The sequence below is a fragment of the Pristiophorus japonicus genome, chromosome 1 (assembly GCF_044704955.1).
Source record: "Pristiophorus japonicus isolate sPriJap1 chromosome 1, sPriJap1.hap1, whole genome shotgun sequence".
Classification (NCBI taxonomy): Eukaryota; Metazoa; Chordata; class Chondrichthyes; family Pristiophoridae; genus Pristiophorus; species Pristiophorus japonicus.
The window spans coordinates 428614892-428636726 of NC_091977.1; the positions used below are offsets into that span (position 1 = coordinate 428614892).

The 21835-nt window shown below is 46.2% G+C and overlaps 1 protein-coding gene across 1 annotated transcript in view; it reads right to left on the reverse strand.

The window, feature by feature from the left end:
- The window catches only part of spidr (scaffold protein involved in DNA repair), a 451063-nt gene that overhangs the window by 27884 nt on the left and 401344 nt on the right, over positions 1-21835 (reverse strand). The window lies entirely within an intron of this gene.

Sequence of the window (21835 nt, forward strand, 5' to 3'; positions counted from 1 at the left end):
TTATTTCTATAAATAATTGGGTTTTTGGAATTAAGCAAATGCATTCGACCTATCCTGTACCACTTTGGTTTAAAAATCTAACTGGATTGCTCAATGGTAAAAAGCACTGCAAGCTGCAGTTATGAGCTGTACATTTCAGAAAGGTCACAAGCAATGTTCCCTCTCATTTCTTTTGGGCGTCACGGCCCCTTTAACAGGCTGCGCAGCCCACTTCAAATTTTGCATATGCGTGTTATTTTTCATTTCAAAATCGTGAGCCAGCTGCACGGGAGCTCCAGAGTGCTGTGCGGCTTAAAGGGAACACTGGTGACAAGATAATTACAGAGGAGGGAGGCCAGTCAGCCTACATTAGCTCATCTGTCCAGAAATACCCTAAAGTTATCCCCCCCCCCCCAGCTTTGCAACATACAATTTGTTTTTAAATGATTCCATGATTTTGGCTTTACTTCTCTAAATGGAAGCCCATATTATGTACTGAACACATTCTATGCAAAGAACTTCCGAGGAGCAGTCCAAAATTTCCATTTTACTCATTTGAACCAGTGTCCCCTTGTATTACTCGCACAATTTACTTGAAAGTAATTTTCTATATTTACTTTTTCCATATTGTTAACTGATATAGAAATATATGCTTTCAATATGAGGAATAAGAAGTTAGCAGGGTCAGTATTGGCAATAATCAACATTTATTTCAGTTCCTAAAACCATCCCATTCATTGAATACTTTGATCATCTGAAGATAGAATGCCCATCTCCAACAGAATTTGTTAGACACCCTCTACCTTGGTTGGGATGTAGATGAATGGCCACCGACAAGGAGTCCACATTTTGAAACCTACACAGCTTCTCATAGGTCAGAAATAACTCAATTAGCTATACTTCACTTTGTTTATAGAAAGGGTATCAGATATTTATGTTAATTCAAATAAATCTAAAATCTGTCTTATAAATCAGCTCTGAATGAGGAATTTAATCTTTGATGTGAAAGATCTGGACCAATTTAGAGCTTTGAGCAGAAAATTGACTTGTATGCTATAAATCTAAATCCTATACACCTAAAACAATGGTTACAACTTCCCCAAATACTCTGCCTTCCTACACAATAGTGTTCTTCCTCTCATACTGGGACACAGTTCTTCCCCCTTTATTTTGACCTTTCATTCAGCTTTAAGATTTCTTCTGGTAGTCCCCAGGCACTGTGTGGAGAAAGCTATTTGAGTACAATGGTCATAGAAAAGATTTTGAAAATACTTCGAATATTACCTCTGGTGTCCCCCAAGGATCTATCCTTGGCCCCCTCCTAGTTCTCAACTACATGTTGGAAAGTGTGAGGTCATGCACTTTGGCAGAAAAAAATCAAAGAGCAAGTTATTATTTAAATGGAGAAAGATTGCAAAGTGCTGTAGTACAGTGGGACCTGGGGGTACTTGCACATGAAACACAAAAGGATAGTATGCAGGTACAGCAAGTGATCAGGAAGGCCAATGGTATCTTAGCCTTTATTGTAAAGGGATGGAGTATAAAGGCAGGGAAGTCTTACTACAGTTCTACAAGGTTTTGGTGAGGCCACACCTGGAATACTGCGTGCAGTTTTGGTTTCCATATTTACGAAAGGATATACTTGCTTTGGAGGCAGTTCAGAGAAGGTTCACTAGGTTGATTCCGGGGATGAGGGGGTTGCCTTATGAGGAACGGTTGAGTAGGTTGGGCCTCTACTCATTGGAGTTCAGAAGAATGAGGTGTGATCTTATCGAAACGTATAAGATTATGAGGGGGCTTGATAAGGTGGATGCAAAGAGGATGTTTCCACTGATGGGGGAGACTAGAACTAGAGGGCATGATCTTAGAATAAGGTAAAACAGAGGTGAGGAGAAATTTCCTCTCTGAGGGTTATAAATCTGTGGAATTCGCTGCCTCAGAGAGCTGTGGAAGCTGGGACATTGAATAAATTAAAGACAGAAATAGACAGTTTCTTAAATGAATAAGGGTTTATGGGGAGCGGGCAGGGAAGTGGAGCTGAGTCTACGATCAGATCAGCCATGATCTTATTGAATGGTGGAGCAGGCTCGAGGGGCCGTATGGCCTACTCCTGTTCCTATTTCTTATGTTCTTATGTTGTCCCTTGGCGACATCATCCGAAAACACAGCGTCAGTTTCCACATGAACACTGATGACACCCAGCTCTACTTCACTACCACTTCCCTCGACCCCTCCTTGGTCCCTAAATTGTCAGATTGCTTGTCCGACATGCTGGATGAGCAGAGATTTTCTCCAATTGAATATTAGGAAGACCGAAGCCATTGTTTTCGGTCCCCGCCACAAACTCCGTTCCCTAGCCACTGACTCCATCCCTCTCCCCAACTTCTGTCCGCAGCTGAACCAGACTGATCGCAACCTTGGTGTCATATTTAACCCTGAAATGAGCTTTCAACCACATATCCGCGGCATTACTAAGACTGCCTATTTACACCTCCGTAACATCACCCGTCTCCGCCCTTGCCTCAGCTCATCCACTGCTGTAACCCTCATCCATGCCTCTGTTACCTCTAGACTTGACGATTCCAATGCATTCCTGGCTGGCCTCCCACATTCTACCCTATGTAAACTAGAGGTGATCCAAAACTAGTCTGCATGTGTCCTAACTCGCACCAAGTCCCACTCACCTATCACCCCTTGTCTACATTGACTCCTGGTTAAGCAACGCCTCGATTTCAAAATTCTCATTCTCGTTTTCAAATCCCTCCAGGCTTCAGCCCTCCCTATTTCTGTAATCTCCTCCGGCCCCACAATCGCACCCCCGCCCCCCCCGTCCCGCCCCCCCCCCGAGATGTCTGCGCTCCTCTAATTCTGCCCCCGAGCATCCCTGATTATAATTGCTCAACCATTGGTGGCCGTGCTTTCTGTTGCCTAAGCCCTAAGCTCTGGAATTCCCTGCTTAAACCTCTCCGCCTCTCTTTTCTTCTTTAAGACGCTTCTTAAAACCTACCTCTTTGACCAAGCTTTTGGTCACCTGTGCTAATTGCTCCTTGTGGCTCGGTGTCAATTTCTTTTCTCGTAATACTCCTGTGCAGTGCGTATTGGGACCTTTCACTATGCTATATAAATACAGATTATTGTTGTTATTTATTTTTAAAAAGCATTCCTAATGTGATTAGAACGTAGAAAATATATATCCAAGTGTTACTGCAAGCAGAAAATATTTTTTGGTATTTTTAAAGTTAAGAGGTAAATGTAGATTACATGGTTGGGTTAATAATATAACTGCAGGTTGAGTAGAAAATTCACAGAGCATTATCTTTTTGGATATTTGCCTGTAGTTTCTAACTTTGAGATACTGGGACTATTGTCACTGAAGCAGAAAAGGCCAAGCGAAAATTTAACAGAGGTTTCAAAATTATGAAGGACTTCGACAGGGTGACTAGAGAAAGACGATTTCCTCTGACTGCGGAGTCAGTGGCAAGGGATATTCAATTTAAAATTGAAAGTAAGGGGAGAGGTTTGGAGAACGTATTTTATGCAGTGAGTTGTTGGAGCATGGTTTATTTGAGCAGGGACTAGTTGAGACTCTTCAGGTGACGGGCCAAAACAGCAACATCTGTCTCCACCCTCATCTATTCCTGCAGGGAAGGCAAAAGAGAAAGGGTCAGAACTCTGACTTTAAGGGAAAAGCTGAAAGTGAGATGGATTTTACTGGGGGGGGGGTGACGGGCGGAGGGAGCAAGAAGGAGACTTAGGAAACGGCCAACTTAAATAAGATGAGGTGGGGAAGGAGAGTGCCAGCACGCTAGCATGAACTGAGATTGGGCAGAAAGTGCCAGCATTGGAACTCTGGAAGTGGGAACCACACTAGCCCAAAGAAGGGAGAGTGAAAGAAAAGTACCAGTTACACAATTTCAGAGATGAGGAGTGTCGGATTGGATTGCCAACAGAAAGGAAGAGAGTGCTACTATGAACTGAGGGGATGGGGGGTTTAAGAAGAATGTCTTGTAGTAGGTCTATGAACTACATCTGGAGGGAGTAGAGTGCTTTTGTCAACTGGAATGGAGAAGATTTAAAGGTGGGGGAGTGACTGTTGAAAATGATTAAGCGTTTACTTGATGCTCCTGCATTATTAATTGGCTAATTGTTCCTCCTGAACTTAAAAGTGCAATTAGACATCTTACTGCACTTGAGGAATAAGAACATAAGAATTAGGAGCAGGATTAGGACATACGGCCCCTCGAGCGTGCTCTGCCATTCAATCAGATAATGGCTGATCTTCGATTTTAACTCCACTTTTCTGCCCTATCCCCATATCCCTCGACAGTCCAAAAATATGTCAATCAGCCTTGTATACTCTCAACGATTCAGTAACCACAGCCCTTTGGGGCAGATAATTCCAAAGATTTACAACACACAGTGAAGAAATTCCTCCTCATCTCAGTCTTAAAAGGCCGACCCCTTATCCTGAGACTACGCCCCCCTCGTTCTCGAATCTCCAGCCAGGGGAAACAATCTTTCAGAATTTATCCTGTCAATCTCGTTCAGAATCTTATATGTTTCAATGAGATCAGCTCTCATTCTTCTAAACTCCAGAGAGTATCGGCCCAATCTACTCAATCTCTCCTCATAGGACAACCCTTGCATCCCAGGAATCAACCGTGTGAACCTTTGTTGCACCGCCTCTCAGGCAATTATATCCTTCCTCAGATAAGGAGACCAAAATCGTGCACAGGACACTCGATGTGGTCTCACCAAGGCCCTGTACTATTGTAGCAAGACTTCCTGGGGCCGAAATTCAGTGCAGCCAGAAAGCTGGTGGTGTTGAGGCCTTTTTTCCCCGATTAGCGCTGCAAAGTTCGCAGCGGCCATTGGATCCAAATTCAGCTTTTTGGCCACAAGAAAGTGTTCCAATCTTATCAGCCCTTCAAACCTGAAAGTTTGCAGTCTTAATTGGGGCGTTATTCCCACGGGAAATTCACCCTTAGGATGATGTGGCAGCTGCCATTGCAGCACAGGCACGGGGGAACGAGCGTAGCGGTGCTGCTTTGGAGAGGATGGCCGTGGCTCTGCAAAAGTCAATGGAGCGTCTAAGTGCCGTCATATCTGGTAGCTTTCAGATGGTGGCTACTTGCATGCAGTCTCAGCTGGATGCCCCCCACCCCCCGGAGACCTCAGTGTTGCTCCCGCTGCTGGGTCCTCCACGGGCCACGGGGGAGTTTCCGGTGTGGTGCCACAGCATCGACCTGAGCTCCCTCAGATTGGTGGTGGTGGTATTGTGCCGCCCCTGGTAAGTTATTCAGGCTCCTCGGGTCAGGATACGGATGGTGCACTCCCTCCGGCTCGCAGCATTCCTGGCCCCAGATGTGTCACTCCGCCACTGCCTTCACGCATGGCCTCGTCCAAACCAAGTCAGACTGAACCCTCCCAGGAGGGTGTTGACCAGTCTCCAACCGGCCCTTCCAGGCCCAAAGCTGCTCGAGGTCATCCTAGAAGGAACACAGTAGCTTTCCCAGACCCAAGAGGCAGCCACAGGAGAGACACTGAGACGAAGTCGCAGGTTAGGCACGCGTAAGATCATCATAGGCAGTCCCTCGAAGTCGAGGATGATTTGCTTCCACTCTAAAAGTGAGTTCTCAGGTGGCTGAACAGTCTAATGCGGGACCTACAGTTTCTGTCACAGGTGGGGCACACAGTGGTTGAAGGAAAGGGTGGGTGGGGAGCCTGGATTGCCGCATGCTCCTTCGGCTGTCTGCGCTTGGTTTCTGCATGTTCTCAGCGCCCTCCCGGATGCTCTTCTTCCACTTTGGGCAGTCTTGGGCCAGGGATTCCCAGGTGCTGGTGGGGATGTTGCACTTTATCAAGGAGGCTTTGAGGGTGTTCTTGAAGCGTTTCCTCTGCTCACCTGGGCTTGCTTGCCGTGTCAAGGCTCCGAGAAGAGCTCTTGCTTTGAGAGTCGCATGTCAGGTATGCGGACAATGTGGCCAGTCCAGCGGAGCCAATCGAGCGTGGTCAGTGCTTCTATGCGGGAATGTTGGCCTGAAGGAGAACACTGATGTTGGTGTGTCTGTCCTCAAAATGGATTTGCAGGATCTTGTGGAGGCAGCGTTGGTGGTACTTCGCCAGTGCTTTGAGGTGTCTGCTGGAAGTAGTCGACATCTTATTGCCATATAGGAGGGCAGGTATCGCTACTGCCCTGTAGACCATAAGCTTGGTGCCAGATTTGAGGTCCTGGTCTTCAAACACTCTCTTCTTCAGGCGATCGAAGGCAGTGTTGGACGTTGTCATCGATGTCTGCCCTTGCTGACAGTAGGCTCCCGAGGTATGGAAAATGGTCCACATTGTCCAAGACCTCACCGTGGATTTCAGTGGGCAGTGCTGTGTGGTGGGGTCAGGTTGGTGGAGGACCCTTGCCATACAGATATTTAGTGTAAGGCCTATACTTTTGAATGCCTCAGTGAAGGTGTTGACGATGGCTTGGAGTTTGGCCTCCGAGTGTGCGCAGACACAACCTTTGTCTACGTACTGTAGTTCGATGACAGAGGATGGGACGACCTTGGATTTAGTCTGGAGGCGGCGGAGGTGGAACAGATTCCCATTTGTTAATGCTCAGAATGCGGAGCTGGGGCAACATTTCCAATCTGAGCCCCTGGATTGAGATTTCAGTTTTCTCTCTGTGAATCTCGGGATCTCTATTTCTCTCTCTAAGTTTTTTTTTCCCCTTTTCTCTTTCTCTATTCCTATTTCTCTCTCTCTCCCAATCAAATTTTCTCATTCTGTTTCTCATTTGCTTTCCTCACTTCTATCTCTTTCTCCTTTCTCTTTTGCGCCCTTCCCTCTCTCTCTCTCTCTCACCCTCCCTCTCTCCCGCTTCCTAGTGCGGATTCTGTACTGAACATCTTCAGGTTTGGATCTTACCACCTTGTTTCTCTCCGCTCCCACGGCTCCGAGATCTTTGCACCAGTCCTAAAAGCTGGCGGGGGCACAGTCAGCTGAAGGACTGGCTTTTTCACATTGAAAATGGGTCTGGGGGCGGAGTGGCAGCGGTGCGCACTTTTAGCGCGTCACTACTGCCGCAAGCCCCACACTGCCACAAGAGTCGGCGGTGGCCCACACTGCTGCAAGACCTTCTGGGCCGAATCTATGTCGGGGAGGCTAGTTGAGCCCAAAGCGACGGCCATTCGATTTTGACGAATGGCCGTCGCAAACGGGCAGTAACGGTCCTTCCCTGGACTGTGAATTCCGGGCCCCTTACTCTTGTACTCCAACCCCCTAGCAATAAAGTCCAAAATGCTATTTGCCTTCCTAATTGCTTGCTGTACTTGCATGCTAACTTTATGTTTCCCGTATGAGGACACCTAAATCTCTCTGAACACAAACATTTAATAGCTTCTCACCATTTTAAAAAGATTCTGTTTTTCTATTCTTCCTACTAAAGTGAATAACCTCACAGTTCATCACAATATATTCCATCTGCCACCTTATTGCTCACTCACCTAATCTTTCTATATCCCTTTGCAGGTTCTTTGCGTCCTCCTCACAGCTTACTTTCCTACCTAGCTTTGTATCATCAACAAACTTTGATACATTGTACTTGGTCCCTTTGTCTAAGTCATTAATATAGATTGTAAATAACTGAGGCCCAAGCACTGATTCTTGTGGCACCCCACTAGTTACAACCTGCCAATGTGAAGATGATCCGGTTATCCCTACTCTGTTTTCTGTCCTTTAGCCAGTCCCTTATCCCTGCTAATACATTCCCTCCAACCATATCTTAACTACTTCTTTTTGTATGTTGCAAGGTGTGACCTAATTGAGATGTTTTAAGATGATTAAAGGAACTAATAGCATAGATAGAGAGAAATATTTTCTCTGCTAGAGAAATCCAGGACAAGGGGGCATAACCTTAAAATTAAAGCTAAGCCGTTCAGGGGTGATGTCAGGGAGTACATAAGAAATAGGAGCAGGTACTTCTTCAGACAAAAGATAGTGGAAATCTGGAACTCTCATGCTGAAAAAGCTGCTGAGGGTAGGTCAATTGAAAATTTTAAAACTTATGATTAATAGATTTTTGTTTGGTAAGGGTACAAAGGGATATGGAACCAAGATGGGTAGTTGGAGTTAAGATACAGATTCGCCATGATCTAACTGAATGGCGGAACGGGCTCAAGGGACTGAATAAGCCTACTCCTCTTTCTTTGTCATACATGAGGCCACTGGGTTTCAGTTTTCACAGAAACATAAACTGAATTATGGAATGTGATTCCAAAACATTAATAACAATTCTGAAATAAAAAGGAATTTAAATTACTCACTTATTTTAAAGTAGTAGCATTGGTCATAAAGCTTCATTCAGGCCTGTTTTTCTTTTGAACCTTACTTACAAGTTTTCTCTGTAGGCATCTATGAAACAGTCACTCTCTCCTCCCCCTATGAGGGTTGCTTTCTTATCTTTATTACGCGTCTTTATGAGGACAATATCCATCCCTTTTTCCCACCTTTAATAATTTGTCACTGGCTAGCACTAAACTCTTAAAAATAACTGTTTCAAAGATTGAACTGTATGCAGTTGTTTGCCAGATTAATTATTTATGAAGCTTTCCTCCTTCAGAAGCAAAGATTGCTCATTGACCACAGCAACCATTGCTTCTGCCAAGGGGAAAGCTCTATAAATAATTAGATTTGGTGAAAAATGCACACAGTCCAATCTTTGGAAAAGCTATTTTCAGGAGTTCAATGCCAGCTTGTGGTGCAATTCAGTTAATGGTTACAAAAGCAAAATACTGCAGATGCTGGAATCTGAAATAAAAACAGAGAATGCTGGAAATCTCAGCGGGTCAGGCAGCATCTGTGGAGAGAAAAACAGAGTTAACCTTTCGGGTCGACAACCTTTCGTTAGTTAATGGCTACTTTTGTTTTCAAACTTTAAAAAAAAGTTTTATGGGGCTTCAGGATTAGCTTCATTCACCCAGTGGATTGTTCCATCTGTCTTTTTCTGTGATATCACCGAACAGAGTGCATAAAAATGACACTGGGGTGGGGAAAATAAATCCTTTTGATAATATGGATGTGTAGATCAGGACTCTAAAGTCGTCAACATTAGGAAAATGCTGGGAGTAATTAGCAAGTGACAAAGTGCAAATGATTATAGAGTGGAAAATCATTCATTAAAATGATTATTAGTTGGATTACGGATCAAACCTTAATTTTCAACACCAATTTCTATTTATGTATGTTTGCACTTGTTTATAATAATCAATGGACATTCAGTTGCAAGGATCAATTTTGAAGTGTTTGCCGTTGATGTTTCATGCCCAGAAAGGAATTTTCCAGCTCATGGAGATGCCTATTAAAGGCAATTTGAACTGAATTAATAAAAACAGCGTCAGTTTTTTTATTCTTCTCTTTCAGTGCTAGTTTTTTTTGTGATTTTAAATGCTTGGTGAATTCATTCCATAAAATGTTTAGTGAAATGGTGGGAGATTTGGGCAGGACATTGAGGCTATGGCCAAAACACACCAAAGAGATCTGGCAAAACATGAACTCTGAAATCCATAATGTCTAACCTGATGATGAACAAGCATAAGATCGCCAACGACAAACTAAATCCCTATCACCAACACAGACATGATAATAAAGTCCTTGATGCTGAAAACACGTTCCTACATGGGACACAGTAAATCCTATCTCACAGTGTGCTTCTGAGTGGCTCACTGCCTCTACAGAAAGTGAATAATGTCATAACAGCAATGAGAAAGCTGGACTTCAATTAAGCAGAAGCATGATTCTGTCTCTGGATAGCACAGAGTAACTGTTCAAAAGGATTCATGGTGAGAAAGGCAGATTTTCTGCAGAAGAATCTGTGACGATGGGAGATTTTAATCAGACCTTCTATTAAGCTTGATAGAGAGCATTTATAATTGTGAAGAAATGCTCTTTTAGAAAGTTATGTTTTTGAAAGCACAACTGAAGGAGTGCTGCAATGTTGGAAGTGCTATATTTCAGATAAGACATTAAGCAAGGCTCCATTTGCCTGCTTGGGTAGATGTAAATGATCCCATAGCACTAATTGAAGAAGGAAGTGGATTTTTCCTGGGGACTGAAATTGCCCCATTCTATCAGAGCCATGACCGCCGCAAAGTGTCAGCCACGGGTCGGTCAGGACTCACCACTCAGTTGACGCGGTGGGGCTGCCATTTTGAAAATTGCCCTCCATTATTTTTGCAGCAGTGTACGGGACCGCCCCAGCCGTCTTCCCGTCCCGTCGGGCATGTGTCGACCCCTTACCGACTGGTAGCGACCACCTTTCCGTCCCATGTGGGAAATTGCCGCGCAGGAGCGGTTCGGCCGGCGCTCGGTGCCCATGACAGCTTTCCCCGGCGGGAAGTTTCTTGTGGCTGGGCAGCACATCCGCCCTTAAAGAGGAGGGCGCACTGCCATGGCCGTCATTTTATTTAAATTGTCGGTCGACTGCCAGGTCGGCCCGACAATGGTGGCCAGGGGTTCGGTCAGGCCGCCAACAGGCAGTCCGGCACCCCCCCATGGGTACCGGGCCGCTGGCCCGCCGAAACCCTCCCTGGTGACCCAGTGTTTGCCGCTAAAGTGGCTGCCGAGTTCGCTGATGATTCGGAGTGACGGCCGTTCCAACCCGTCCACACATTCACCCCGCTGACGACCCCACATCCACTCCGCTCCCAAAAATCTCCAAAGAGCTGAATTTCCCCGATTGCATGGGGTGGACAGAACACTTAAAAAAATGGTATCCTGGCCAATATTTGTCTCTCAATCAACACCACCAAAAATAGATCAGCTGGCCATTTATCTCAATGCTGTGTGTGGGACCTTGCAGTGCACAAATTGACTGCCACAATTACCTACATAGTGACTACATTTCAAATGTTATCCATTGGTTGTGAAGTGCTTTGGAACATCCCAAGAACATTAAAGGTGCTATATAATTGCAAGTTCTTGCCTTCTTTCAGAAACGGTATTCTAACATTCAATTACCTTCCTGTTACAGGAGGAAAATGAATGAAAGAGAGCCACAGTGCCATTCTGTTGCAACAAGTCAAGGACAGATAAGTGCCACACTGTAATCATTTTCAAATCTGAAAACCTTTGCTGTTTTGCAGTATTTTCAACCTACCAGTTTAATACAGAGCAAAGAAGAGGAAAGAGGTTTTATGAAAGGAAAATCATGTTTGACAAATTTACTGGAGTTCTTTCAGGATGTAACGAGCAGGGTGGATAAGGGAGAACAAGTCGATGTGGTGTATTTAGATTTCCAGAAGGCATTCGATAAGGCGCCACATAAAAGGTTACTGCGCAAGATAAAAGTTCACAGGTTGGGGATAATATACTAGCATGGATAGAGGATTGGCTAACTAACAGAAAACAGAGAGACGGGATAAATCGGTCATTTTCCGGTTGGCAAACATGGACTAGTGGGGTGCCACAGGGATCGGTGCTGGGTCCTCAACTATTTACAATCTATATTAATGAGTTGGATGAAGGGACTGAGTGTAATGTAGCCAAGTTTGCTGATGATACAAAGATGGGTGGGAAAGCAAATTGTCAAGAGGACACAACAAATCTGCAAAGGGATATAAACAGGCTAAGTGAATGGGCAAAAATTTGGCAGATGGAGTATAGTGTGGGAAAATGTGAGGTTGTCCACTTTGGCAGAAAAAAATAGAAAAGCAAATTATAATTTAAATGGAGAAAAATTGTATAGTGCTGTAGTACAGAGACCTGGTGGCCCTTGTGCATGAAACACAAAAAGTTAATATGCAGGTACAGCAAGTTATCAGGAAGGCAAATGGAATATTCGCCTTTATTGCAAGGGGGATAGAGTATAAAAGCAGAGAAGTCCTGCTGCAACTGTACAGGGTATTGGTGCACTGCGTACGTATTTAAGGAAGGATATACTTGCATTGGAGGCTGTTCAGAGAAGGTTCACTAGGTTGATTCCGGAGATGAGGGGGTTGACTTATGAGGATAGGTTGAATAGGTTGGGCCTATACACATTGGAGTTCAGAAGAATGAGAGGTGATCTTATTGAAACTTACAAGATAATGAGGGGGCTCGACAAGGTGGATGCAGAGAGGATATTTCGACTCATAGGGGAAACTAAAACCAGGGGACATAGTCTTAGAATAAGGGACCGCCCATTTAAAACTGAGATAAGAAGAAATTTCTTCTGAGGGGTGTAAATCTATGGAATTCTCTGCCCCAGAGAGCAGTGGAGGCTGGGTCATTGACTATATTTAAGGCGGAGATAGACAGATTTTTGAGCGATAAGGGAGTAAAGGATTATGGGGAGCGGGCAGGGAAGTGGAGCTGAGTCCATGATCAGATCAGCCAAGATCTTATTGAATGGCGGAGCAGGCTTGAGGAGCCAAATGGCCTACCCCTGCTTCTATTTCTTATGTTCTTAAGAATGCCTGCGTGACTTGAGTGAAGATTTCAGACCAACTAAGAAAACGGACTATGGAACTTGGATTATCAGCGCACAAAAACTGCTCGTCACGTACGATTTTGCAAGTCATAACACAGAGCTGAACCTTCTCAACATAAAAGTGGTGTTCTTATCCACAAACACTACATGCTTCATTTCAGCCATGGGACCGAGAGAACATACAAGCATTCAGGAACATTACTTTCACTTCCTTTGTAGAAAACTGACTGAAAGTGTTCAGTCTACTGGATGCAGTACAATATATATGATTGTTACTGCTTGGAAAGCAATTGTGCACTCAGGTATTACAAACTGCTTTAATAAATGTGGGTTTACAATTATGACCATGTACTTAATGCAAATTGTGGACGGTGACATCCTACCAGCTTCTGGAATGAGAGTAACTGAATTTAAATTCTTGGTGAGCCTGGGACATACTGCAATTTATAGTGAGTAGATGGAGTCAGACATATAATTTAAAGTAAAATCAAAGCAACAAAAGCAATGATGAAACTGAGGGAAGCAAAGAGGAAAAACTTGTTATCCCAACACATCCAGAAATGGCAAAATGCCCATCAATTCTATATCGCCACTTGGAAACAGGGAAGGGCAGGTTCATAATGCTGACTGGTGTGCATTTTATTACTTAAGACAACCCAGCTCTCTGTTCTCTGGAATCAACTAAACGAGAGAAACTTGCAGCATTTTTTTATACTGATAGTTTTGAAATGTATTTATGTTGTTTGCTATATTTAGCATTGTAATGTTTTTCTGTAAATAAATGGCATAAAATCAGTTACTGGTTCATTAGCACAGTGCTCTGGAGCACATGTAATGATCAAGACTATGGGCTAGAGTTTCCATTATTTTTGCATGCATAATGCCCACTTAACATCCATTTTACCGCTGAAATGAGGTGCAACACCCAGATATCTCCAATTTAGCCACAAAATGGAAACTGACGCCCATTTTTCAGACATTTATCGCCGAGCGTTACTTTTGCCATGTACGTAACGCCGGGCAAAAATAATATCGCCCGCCCACTTTTTTGGGCCGAATCATCAGAATGGGTGAAACAAATGCCCATAATATCGCCCAGCGTTACTTTCGGCACGTAATTAACAAAGATTCAATAATACCGCCCGCCCACTTTTTTTTGTCGTAAAGATCAAATTTGCCGAAACTAACGCCCAGTATATCGCCTAGCATCACTTTCACCATCTCGCACACATCTCGCCCATAATATCGCTCACCCAAAACACCGCTCTGAAAAAATGGAACTGTTCTGAACTAATCACAGCAGTGTGGGTACCATTTTTCAAATCACAGGTCGCTTCATTGAAAAGGTTGCTTCAATTTTGGGGGCGTTTGGATTGACTCTGGAGTTCCTCTCAGATGAAGTGACCATTCTCAACAGACATCTTTTCAAACTCTGGACGATTGGGTTTTACTGTAGGTGTCTTTTAGTGTTGAAATTATTGCCTCTGATCAATCGGCATTATACTTTCATTGGAATGGGGCCAGTCATTTCTCAGCCTGCATCAACTAATATGCAGATGCTGCAGAGTGCAAATGACACAATGTCTAATGCACACCATTGTGTGCCCAATCTAAGATGTGCCAGAATGAGGAGGTGGTCCAGACCATACACACCCCGCACTTACAGGGAGAAGAGGTCTTACCTCAACATGTCCGAGAATACCTGCCTTCGGAGACTGCGCTTCCACAAATTAGTGATCACTGAAATATGCCAGCTCATCAGGGCAGATCTGCAGCCTGCCATCACCTTTAGGACACTGTCTGTCAAGGTCAAGGTCACCATGGCACTGTCGTTCTACGCGTCCTTTCGGGCCTCCGCGCTTGACATTTCCCGTCTCACCATGCCACACATCGCTGCATTAGACAGGTCATGGAGACCCTGTACGCACGTAGGATGGACTTTATCAGCTTCCCCATGACCATGGAGGCTCAGACTGACAGAGCTGGAGCATTCTACCACATTGCTAAGTTCCCCAAGGTGCAGGGAGCAATACAGTGTACTCACATCGCTATGCGGGCACCTTCTCAGGACCCAGAGCTTTTTCGCAACAGAAAAGGATTTCACTCCCTGAAGGTCCAACTAGTTGTCGACCACAACCACATAATAATGGCAGTGAATGCCAAATGTCCAGGCAGCTTCGATGAGGCTCACATCCTACGTGAGAGCGCTGTCTCTGACATGTTTAACAGTTAGCCACAAGGACAATGCTGGATGCTTGGTGACAACCGATATGGCCTAGCCACTTGGTTGATGACCCCCCTGCGTGACACCCACACCGAGGCCGAGAAGCGATACAATGAGAGCCACATAGCCACATGCAATGTGGTCCAGAAACCAATTAGTGTGCTTAAGCAGCGCTTTAGATGCCTGGAGAACACAGGAGGGGAGCTACAGTACAACCCTGAGCAAGTAGCTCAATTCATGGTTGTGTGCTCCATGCTGCACAACCTGGCTATCAGGAGGGGACAAGAATTGCCAGAAGGGACTGATGGTCCACCTCAGGAGAGAGAGGAAGAGGAGGACGAGGAGCTGGACGCTGACCTCGGGCCAGACAATCAGGCTGGCTATGCAACCATGTCCACGCCCTCCTCCAGACCACAGGAAAGGGCCCGTGGTGGCTACATAGCTGCAAGACTCTTACGTCAAGAGCTCATAACTGAGCGATTTGCCTGAAAGAACGTTGCTGTAATTTACAAAGCTGACGCACTGCTGTGTGTGTGCAGCTCAGACATCAATGGTGGGCATCACCTTGGTATCAGTTAAAGTTTAAGTTGATTCAAGTTAAGTTTAATTTTACCCTTTCATGTTAAGGAATCACCAGTGTGCAACGGTCCAGCTATCTGAGACAATGCGCAACAAGGTTATGTTGAATAAAAAACATTTTATACGACCATTGGTCTGAAAGCATAAGTATCACGGGCAAAAACACCCCACCACCACCCCACTTTTTCGACCACTGACATCAATCAAATGGTCAACATGTCCAGCAACACAGAACACAAATGCAAAGCAGGAGGTTGGCCCCCTCCCCCCATACATTACAACAAATTGCATACACCCAGATGGAGATATAACACAGCCATCACCTGTGGACATGCACCTCACATTCCTTCCCCCCTCCCCTTCTTCTCCCCTCCTCGTTCCACGCCGCCTGGCCGAAGAGCTCCTCAGGCAGTGCCTCATGGGTGGGGATGAAGGCAGAGGCGGTGGTTGCACGAGTACGGGAGCAGGGGGTGTCGAGGTGGAAACATTCTCGGATCCAGAAGCAGGATCTTGGTCCGACCTCTCATGTGTCGTTGGCACTGGTGGTGTGGAACCTAGGGGTGGAGTGCCACGCTCCGGGACCACTGGGAGGCCTGTGCCACGAGTGTTCCTGACTATCACCTCCAGGGCCTTCGCCATCCACAGAACGTACTCAGTCATGGTGCCGGAGATGGTGACCAGCTGTCGGGATACGCCCCCCAATGCATTGAGGATCTGGTCACCAATGTCTACACTTCTCTAAACCATCTCTCCACTCTCATCTGGTGCTTGTGGACCAGACCTGCCTCGTCCATGAAACTTCCGTGGGGTCGGTGGCGGGACAAATGGGGTGCCCTGTGGCGAGGTGCTTGGGCCCGGTACCTCCAGAGTGGAGGTGGGAATGGCCAGAGGAGCAGTAGATGGCCTTGGGATGGAATGCCTTCTGGAGCCTGGCGACGCAGGTTCCTCAAAGTCGGCACTCTCATCCATAGAAAACAGACCCAGCGGATTGACAGGCGAGAATCGGAGCTCCTCAGCAGCAGATGTAGGATCGTCCCGGTACCGAGTCCGGCCCCGCGCCCCCACCTTCTGGCCTCTGTGGCCTTGCCTTGGGATGCGCTGCTGGCTGAGCTGCAAAACACGAATGAGGTTATTAGAGAAGGGGGTGCTCGGGTCACAAGGTGAGTCCAGCTCTACACACAGCATATGCTCGACAAAAGCACCACCGCTATCAAAATCATAACAGACATCACATTTCATGACCATCAACACATTATGCATTGCAATGATTTTCATTAGGCCAGCATTATTTATAGGACAATTTTAGAAACCATCTATCATATATTATTGTTCGGATATGAGCAGGTGTGTCATTAATTGACTTTAGATCACGCAATGGTATATACTTTACTCATGTGGCATCACTTCAGGGTCTGCAGCTGCTTCCGTGGCCGTCCGGGTATGCCCCCCCCCCACGAGTGTGAGCACCCGCTCCTCGATGTCAGTGATGTCACTGGTGACTGGTGGCCCCCCCACTCGTTCGCCTCTGCGCGGACCTAATCGTTGATAGCTTCTTCTGTAAAAGGTAACAGGATGACATGGCATGAGATCATTGCGTGATATCATTGCTAGGTACTGTCACAGAGACTGATACAACATGTAACCGACAGATGTAATCATGATTATTATGATAATTATCATTCTTTACCTAAAGACGTACACCATGAACACAGGCTTCGAGAACAACATTCCCAGTAAAAGTGAAAGACCTCACATCTGATTATAGTCACTGATGACTCTTACAAATCATATTATATAAATATATAAATACATGTAAATAAATGTAATACTTACTCTTGTGGATCCAACAAGGTCATTCCATCGCTTGCGGCATTGGTTGCCCTCACGCACCTCGTTGGTTGCCGACGAGACCACCTCTGCTATCTCGCCCCATATCTTCTCGTAGGCCTTTGGGGTGGGCTTCCCACGCCCTCCCTGGGTCAAATCACCCCAGCGTAACTCGACTTCCGACAGGAGGGAGGCATTTGCCTTGCCCGAGAGCCTCCTCGCTCTTTTGCGTACTCCAATGTGCTCCTCTCCCAGCTCACTGCTCTCGCCAGCGTCAGTCTCCACAGCGTGCTGTGTCGCCTCCTCCTCTCCCTCCATTATAGGCACCAAATTCGGGAAAATATCTGGCTAGCAACAGCCAATTTTTTTTCCCATTTTGCTATCAAGCTCGAAACTTTCCCTCCTTCCTCCCAAAGCAGCCACATCACACCCACCTTCACTCCCGCTCAGATCCCCCTCTGTCTCCTCTTATGCTCATGTCATGATGACCCTTGACCTCTTGAATCGCGGGAATCGAGCGTTGCCATGCCGTTGCTAAGGACGGCGACACTTTACGGCAGAAAGTCAGAGGGATTTAACGATAACGCCAATTTCAGATCGTTTGCGGTAACGCCCAATTTCAAAAATGGAGACTAGGGGCTTTGAGAATGGGCAACAAGCCGGCGATCTGAAAACCCATTTTTACCGCCCACGCCGGAAATAACGCCCATTTTTGGGCGACCTGCATAAAAGTGTAAAATCTAGCCCATAACCATGAAATGGACGGGTACCCAAAACCCGTCGCAAACAGATGGAGCAGTAATTGCTTTTAGAGTGTCTTACTTCAAATTCAGTCATTTAAACCAAAAGAACATAAAGAACATAAAACAAGAGCAAAATACTGCAGATGCTGGAATCTGGAATAAAAACAGAAATGTTGGAAATCTCAGCGGGTCAGGCAGCATCTGTGGAGAGAAAGCAGAGTTAACGTTTTGGGTCGATGACCCTTCATCAGAACTGGAATGTGTTCGGAAAGAACACATTCTTAAGAAGCACCTAAAGGGGGAGGGAAAGAAAGAACAAAAGGGAAGGTCCGTGATAGGAGAGATGAGAGAGGCAAAAAGGATGATGGGCCAAATTGAAACGGTAATGCCAGGAGCTAGAAAAGCATTAGTCAAGATAGGGTGTGAATGGCGGGATAATGATCAGCTTCCATTCGAGACAAGGAGAAAAAAAGAAACAGGCTCGGGGAGGGGGGGGGGGGGGGGGGTGGGAGGGCCGGAGGGAAAGGGAGCCAAAGATTGGCAGCTGTTATGCTCTGAAATTGTTGAACTCGATGTTGAGTCCAGAAGGCTGTAAAGTGCCGAATGAAAGATGAGGTGCTGTTCCTCGAGCTTGCGTTGAGCTTCGTTGGAACAGTGTAGGAGACTGAGGACAAAGAGGTCAGAGTGGGAATGGAGTGGAGAATTAAAGTGACAGGCGACCGGAAGCTCAGGGTCACACTTACGGGCTGAACGGAGGTGCTCCACAAAGCGGTCACCCAATCTATGCTTGGTCTCCCCAATGTAATGGAGACTGCACCGTTAGCAATGAATGCAGTATACTGAATTGAAAGTACAAATAAACCTGGAAGGAATATTTGGGGCCCTGGATGGTGGGGAGGAGGTAAAAGGGCAGGTCTTGCCTCTCCTGTGCTTGCACGGAAAGGTGCCGTGGGAAGAGGCGGGGGTGCTGGGGGTGACTGCGGAATGGACCAGGATGTCGCGGAGAGAGTGGTCTCTTCGGACTGCTGAGAGGGGAGGGGAGGGGAAGATGTAATTGGTGGTGGAATCACGCTCGAGGTGGTGGAAATGGCAGCGGATGATCCGTTGAACGTGGAGGTTGGTGGGGTGAAAGGTGAGGACAAGGGGAACCCTGTCATGGTTCTGAGAAGGAGGGCAAGGGGTGAGGGCAGAGGTGCTGGAAATAGAATGGACACAGTCAAGGGCCATGTTAACCACAGCGGAGGGGAATCCTCGGTTGAGGAAAAAGGAAGACGTATCAGACACTAGTGTGAAAGGTGGCGTCGTCAGAGCAGATGCGATGGAGAAACTGGGAGAATGGAATGGAGTCCTTACAGGATGTGGGGTGGGAAGAAGTGTTGTCGAGGTCGCTGTGGGCTTATAGTGGATACTGGTCGAAAGCCTATCCCCAGAGATGGAGATGGAGAAGTCGAGGAAGGGAAGGGATAAGTCGGAGATGGACCACGTGAAGGTGAGGGAAGGGTGGGAATTGGATGCAAAGTGAATGAAATTTTCTAGTTCAGGACGAGAGCAGGAAACGGCACCGATACAGTCATCAATGTGCCAGAAAAAGAGGTGAGGGAGTGGACCAGAGTAGGACTGGAACATAGAATGTTCCACATATCCCACGAAAAAGCAGGCATAGCTAGGACCCATGTGGGTTCCCATAGCAACACCTTTAATTTGGAGGAAGTGAATGGAGTTGAAAGAGAAGTTGTTCAACGTGAGAACAAGTTCAGCCAGGCGGAGGAGGGAGGTGCTGGATGGGGACTGGTTGGGCCTCTGCTTCAGGGAGAAGCGCAGCGCCCTCAGGCCATCCTGGTGGGAGACGGAAGTGTACAAGGACTGGACGTCCATGCTGAAAAGGAGACGGTTGGAGCCGGGAAACTGGAAACTGTTAAGTTGACAGAGGGCGTCGGAGGAGTCGTGGATGTAGCTGGAAAGAAAGAGAGTGGACAATGGGAGAAAAAAGAGTTGAGATAGGAAGAAATAAGTTCTGTGGGGCAAGAACAAGTTCTGTGGGGCAAAAACAAACTAAAACAATGTGTCTACCGGGCAGTCCCTTCACCTTTGCAGCTTTCACACTCTTGCCTCTGACATGTCTTCCTTTTTCCTCAACAGAGGATTCCCCTCCGCCGTGTTTAACATGGCCCACAACCGTGTCTGTTCTATTTCCTGCACCTCCACTCTCACTCCTTCCCCTCCCTCTTAGAACCATGACAGGGTTCCCCTTGTCCTCACCTTTCACCCCACCAGCCTCCACATTCAACGGATCATCGTCCGCCATTTCCGTCACCTCCAGCATGATCCCACCACCTATCACATCTTCCCTTCCCCCTCTCAGCATTCCGAAGGGACCACTCTCTCCACGACACCCTGGTCTATTCCGCAGGCACCCACAGATGCAAGACCTGCCCTTTTACCTCCTCCCTTCCCACTATCCAGAGCCCCAAATACTCCTTCCAGGTGAAAGTGTGATTTACTTGTACTTCCTTCAATTTAGCATACTGTAGTCACTGCTCACAATGTGGTCTTCTCTACATTGGGGAGACCAAGCAAAGGTTGGGTGACCGTTTTGCGGTGCACTTCCGTTCAGTTCGCAAGTGTGACCCTGAGCTTCCGGTCGCCTATCACTTTAATTCTCCATTCCATTCCCACTCTGACACCTCTGTCCTCAGTCTCCTACACTGTTCCAACGAAACTCAATGCAAGATCGAGGAACAGCACCTCATCTTTCATTTAAGCACTTTACAGCCTTCTGGATTCAACATCGAGTTCAACAATTTCAGAGCCTAACCGCTGCCAATCTTTGGCTCCCTTCCCCCACCCCCCTCTGCCCCCGAGCCTGTTTATTTTTTTCTGCTGGTCTCTGATGTTATTATCCCGCCATTCACACCCTATCTTGACGAATGTTTTTCTCACTCCTGGCATTACCATTTAAATTTGGATCATCATCATCCCTTTTGTCTCTCTAATCTCTCCTGTCTTCCACCTTATCACAGATCTTCCCTTTTGTTCTTTCTTCCCCTCCCACTTTCGGTGCTATTTAAGAAAGTGTTCTTTCCGAACACTCTCCAGTTCTGACGAAGGGTCATCGACCCGACACGTTAATTCTGCATTCTCTCCAGATACTGTCTGACCCGCAGAGATTACCAGCATTTTCTGTTTTTAATATAAGAACATGAGAAATAGGAGCAGGAGTAGGCCATTTGGCTCCTCGAGCCTGCTCCGCCATTCAATAAGATCATGGCTGATCTGATCTTGACCTCAACTCTACTTTCCTGCCTGTTCCCCACAACCCTTGACTCCCTTATCATTCAAAAATCTGTCTACCTCCACCTTAAATATATTCAATGACCCAGCCTCCACAGCTCTCTGTAGCAGAGAATTCCAAAGATGCACAACCGTCTGAGAGACGAAATTCCTCCTCATCTCAGTTTTAAAGTGTGATCCCTTATTCTGAATCTATGCCCCTTAGTTCTAGATTCCCCCACGAGGGAAAAAATCCTCTCTGCATCTACCCTGTCAAGCCCCCTCAGAATTTTATACGTTTCAAAAAAATCACCTCTCATTCTTCTAAACTCCGATGAGCCCAACCTGCTCAACCTTTCTTCATAAATCAACCCCTTCATCTCAGGAATCAACCTAGTGAACCTTCTCTGAACTGCCTCAATGCAAGTATACCCCTCCTTAAATAAGGAGACCAAAACTGTACACAGTACTCCAGGTGTGGATTCACTAACGCGCTGTACAGTTGTAGCAAGACTTCCCTACTTTTATGTTCCATCCCCCTTGCAATAAAGGCCAACATTCCATTTGCCTTCCTAATTAGCTGCTGTACCTGCATGCTAACTTTTTGTGTTTCATGTAGAAGGACCCCCAGATCCCTCTGCACCGCAGCATTTTGTAGTCTCTCCCCATTTAAATAATAATTTGCTTTTTTATTCTTCCTACCAAAGTGGATAACCTCACATTTTCCCACATTATACTCCATCTGCCAATTTTTTG